Raw genomic sequence first — 5,000 nt, 5'->3', positions numbered from 1 at the left:
AGGCGCATAATACTCTTCTATCCAGCGTATGTAGCGAATGACACAAGTCTGTTCAGTTTTCGTCCGAAAACCGCCTAAGGTCCTAGGGTCCCGGAGACCGTTGTTTTCCGCTTGATTATTATGTGTGTTCGGGATCCCGTTTTTCCGGAGCCGGCCGGCCGGCTTGCCGGCTTCTGTTTCGGCCTTTGATCGATGTGAGTGCACCGCGTGTGCTTGTCTTCGAACCACCTAGGATCGTCATTACCAACATAACGTCCAGAAGGCTTACGTGGCCCGGGGGCGCTCTGTTCCAGTTTTTTTTTTCGCAGAGAAGAGACCAGAAAAAGGGAGAACGATAGAGAGGGAGAGAGAGAGTGAAGTGGTAGCGCGGCGGTACTGGCACAAACACAATCATTTTTCAATCACGTAGCACATCGTTGATGTTGTTATCATTGGCTTAAGGGAGTTGGTCGGCACACCAGAAGGATCTCTCAGGCCTCATTGTTTGTCTGCTTGCCGAGATGAGCAGTATTGACAGGCACCCCCGTGGTCACATAATTCCTCCACAGGAAGGAAACGGCCACGGTACTACCAAAAATACATCGAATTCGAATTTACCGGCCATCGGTCACCGGGCAGGTGTATCTCGGCCTACTATGGATGACTAGAAGGAAGCCATTCATGCCAAATCTTCATTCGATCTCCGATCCAAGACAACCAGCACACAGTAGGCCTGTAGGCACCGGTTCTGTCAAACGATGGCGATGGCCGTTTAGCGCAGCCCAGAAGCCAGGAGCCTAGGATTTCTACTGCACTAAGCAGATTCCAGCCCCCGGTGTGTCCTTCCTGATCGGGACAAATAATAAATAACATCCCGGCGTGTGTCCATTTTTGTGACAGGTTTTATAAACGACACTGGCCAACGAACAATTAACACCCAGGCGAACGGAACGGAACGGCCTCCAGTGGCCCCCCTGGAATATGATGATGTTCGTTACCGGAGTCACCAAGCACCCGGAACTCGGAACACAAGCGAGCTCGAGTGGGCTCCCAGGGACCCGTGGCAACCCCGAAAGCCTAAAAGTTGATTGATGAGCCTTTCCCTTCCGCCACGGCAGGGAGTCACCAGGGTGCGTGGGGCGGAAAATTGATTGAAAATTGAAGAAAAGGTACCCGGGGACCGAGAGAAAAGCGCCAGAGTGCACCACACCGAGGGACACGAGGCTTGAATGGGGGCGGAATACCTTTTCCTGGATGTGTCGTTTGTACTCCGCGGATGGGCGAATGGACGGACGGGTAGGACGGGATGGAACTGACTTCCGAAGGGTCAAAAGGATGCCATTGACAGCTCGGGTTGCTGTGCCATTGTTTGCCCGCTCGTGAGGCCTTTTTCGGGGCGGAGATGGCCGGCCGGCTGGGTTTGAAAAATAGCTTAGCTCCCTTTTCGGTGGGGACTTTGATCTAGAAGATGCTGAAGATGTGCCAACGGTCTGCGCACACACATAGACACACTAGAGGCTAGGCAGCGCTATTTATGAACTGGAGAAGAGTGAAGCAGTTCAAAAGGAGTTCGTAAGGCCGCTGTGTTGCTTTGAACTACTGGGAGTTTGAAGCAAAGTGTGAGGATTAAACTTGATTTAGACCAGGGTACTCCGCCTCATATTAGCAAGTGGGCCGCAGTTTAACGTATCAACCAGTCCGCGGGCCATTTCATCACATAATTTGGTGGTGCATGGCACCGGTGTCAGTGTTCATGGTCAAAGAGGTAAAGACAATTCCAAAACTGATCGCAACGCCGGGAAAACTAAATGGTGCAGCTCCGTTGCCGCAACCCGATGATGGTGGCGCCAGGTAGCCGTTAAAATTGTATACTTTCAGGGGTTTTGCAATAATTTCACAGGCCGCGAGTTGGAGACCCGTGATTTCGACGAATTCGATTCAGAATATCCTCCAACAGAGTTCTCTAATGTTTCAAGGAGAATTTGTCGACATAATCTCAAATTGAGGCTGTATGTTTATAGTACAGAAGGCTTTTTACGGAATATTATCCCCGTCAGTCCTATCACGCTGCTGCGCTAACATGTTTATCCTTCTAATCTCCATCTCCGCAATGCTGGTTGTGTGTCTAAGGAGCCATTTCCAAGAATCGATTTAACTGGCTCCTTATCCCCGCGGGGCAGGGATCTTTGGCTGCCAATCGCGGTGGTGATGGAGGTACCAGCATGTGGCTGAATTCCTGGATTCACCCATCATCCGTCCATCATCGGCACCGGCAAGGAAGATCAATTGCGATTCGTGCCTTCCATCCATCCATCCATCCATCTGTCACCTCGATACAAGGCTTGTTCTCGGTAAGGGCGGTAAGGAAAAAAAGAGAAGCCATTCCGTGACAATGCTTCAAACAAATTAGTTTTGTTCCGCGCCCAGGTTTGCTTTCCGTTTGATGTTCTCTCGCGATATCCCTGCGATGGCCCACCCTGATGGCTGATCAATCCCGTACATTGCGTTTCGCATTAGCATTGTCACGCGGAAGCACGGGATGGATGTTTGCCAATGAACATAATACCGAGGATTCATCCCGCCAGAGCAGCTTCCGTCGGAACAGTGCACGGAACCGGTGGGGTTTTGATGAAGCGTTGTTTGCTTTTTCAGATTTTTATGTTGCACTCCACTCCACTACCATCAAAACTCTTGGCCACTCCGACAATCCCCGACTATCCATCGTCGGATCGAACAGAGCCGGCTTTCGCTTTTGTTCGCCAGAATTGGCTGTTGTACAGGTTGGTACAGGAAAGGGAAGAATTGTGGACGGGTCCGGGCCGGGGGTGCATTCGGAAATGGGGTGGGAATGACAACTGATGGTGGGTTGAGGGAGGAAATATTTTCCAAACGATATTTTTCATCAGGATCATATTGTTATGATGGCGAATCCCTACCATACACCGGTCTCTGGGTCCGATCCGTGGTGTTTGTGTGTCTGTCACTGTGTAGTAGTAGTAGTAGTAGTAGCGGCAAATATGGAAAGGATTTATGTGATTGCAACAAAGGCATTGTGCATGTTGGTCCATCCACCCGCCAAAGAACAGGATCGAACAGAGAGCGGATAGGGAACGGTAATAATATGGCTCCACTCAGTCTCCAGGCAAACAGGAGCACACAGGAAACAGGATCGATCGAGTGGCGCGGAAAAGGTAAGGATAGGTGCAGCAAACATCGAGACCATCCGGTGGATCCGGTGGATGGTTGCATCATAAAGCAAACGGCATCAATGCTGCTGCTGCTGCTGGTTGCTTTCGTTCAACCATGCCGATGCCGACGACCGGTGTGACAGTGCGAAAAATCTTCCGCCCTATCTGATGGACTAAATAAATCTATTGGCCTCCCCTCGTCTCACGTTCTCATTCGCGTCCTTCGCGTCCATCGATTCGAAGTTTTATGTGAACAAGAATTTTATACCTTTTTGGGCGATGGCACTGGTGGCGGCGGCAAATTGGAGCAAGTGACAACGATGGCAAACATCCCTTCCCTTTCCTGCACCACCACCACCCCTTCAACAAGCGAGACAAACGCCCACGGTACCGCTTGTACATCACGCGTCGACGATCGCATCGAGTTTTGAGGGCGGCCCGGTTGCAATTTGGCGTTTTGCCATCGTTAGCCCCGCTCCGTAGATCAACGAACTTGCGGGCGAGCGCGCGCGCGTATGTAGTATCGGGGTAGTTTGTATCGCGCGTATTTCCCCCCTTGCACCTCTTGTGTGGCCAGCTCACCCTCCGTCGGTACCCGTCCCCCCCATTGGTAAGGTATTTGATTGCCGGATGTGCGCCACCATACCGTCCCCGAGTTTGGTTTTTAGAAATCGATCGCAATGGCAATTCTGCAAAGGGGTGATGAGGGAAGGGAGGGTGCCAGAACGGGAGATAGGGAACCGCACTGAACCGGGAAATCAGTCTACGCCGGGTGTCGCGGTTTTCCCGGGGCTCCAACTACTTCGTGAAAGTGTTTGATCCGACCAGCCTGCCTCGCTGGAATGGTGAGGGTGAGAGCAGTGGCATGGAAAAGGGTTTTTGGCACGAGCTACTAGTTGGAAACTATGTGGGCAGGCATCATGCAGGCATGCAGGTTGTATGTAAAGTTTGCAGCAGCAAAAAAAGTACGCCGATAAAATCACGTTCCATCGAAAACCGGGGGTGGAACCGGTTCCATCTCTATGACCGGGATTTAGTGCGTTTCCGTTGGTCGGCATAACGTTTTCCCACAAACACAGCAATTTGAGACGGGTTTAAAGTGTTTAAACACTTGAAGCTGCATTCGATTGTGCTTAAATTACAGCAAAACTGCATGGATTTGATTTTGTTTGCATAAAAAGATTTGTAAATTATGCGGTATCATTAGGAAGGCAGCTACGGGATGTTAACAATTTGGAGGATATTGATTCCTTCCTAAAACACGCCTATACATCTTATGGAAAATTTAGACTTTTAGTGAAATTTTTTAACTTAATTCTAGTAACAAACTCTTCAGAAACTAGAAGTGACTTCGTGGAACTTTCCATATATTTTCTCACTCAATATTTAAAAATCTTCAAGGACATACTGGAACATTCGAAAAGATCTAGTTTATTCCCGAAAAATGAAGCCCAATTATGACAATGTTCTTTCAGAAAAATAATTCAATCAAAGTGTCAGGTGATTTTCATTTCCAACTCCTGATGAAATGATCGAAGCAACCTTCGTTGATGTTCTCTTTGGTGTCCTTGTCGAACCATCTTCTTGAAAAAAAATAATTACTTTTCCCATGACCAGCTGCTTCCCGTTGAAGATGACGAGCGGACATTGCAACCAGAAAGTGTGTAAATAAAGTGTACAAACCTGTTCAAATCTGCCCAGCACCGAGTCGGCAAATATGAATCGAACGATTTTAATGGCGTGCGACAGCGGCCATTGGAAACACCGACCGACCACCGAGACAGACCGAAACCGGACGTGTTGTCCCCCCCCCCCCCCCCCCCCCGGGTGGAT

This window comes from Anopheles aquasalis, chromosome 2 (assembly GCF_943734665.1).
Source record: "Anopheles aquasalis chromosome 2, idAnoAquaMG_Q_19, whole genome shotgun sequence".
NCBI lineage: Eukaryota > Metazoa > Arthropoda > Insecta > Diptera > Culicidae > Anopheles > Anopheles aquasalis.
The sequence above is the reverse complement of the archived record's forward strand: the minus strand, read 5'-3'. Positions refer to the sequence as shown.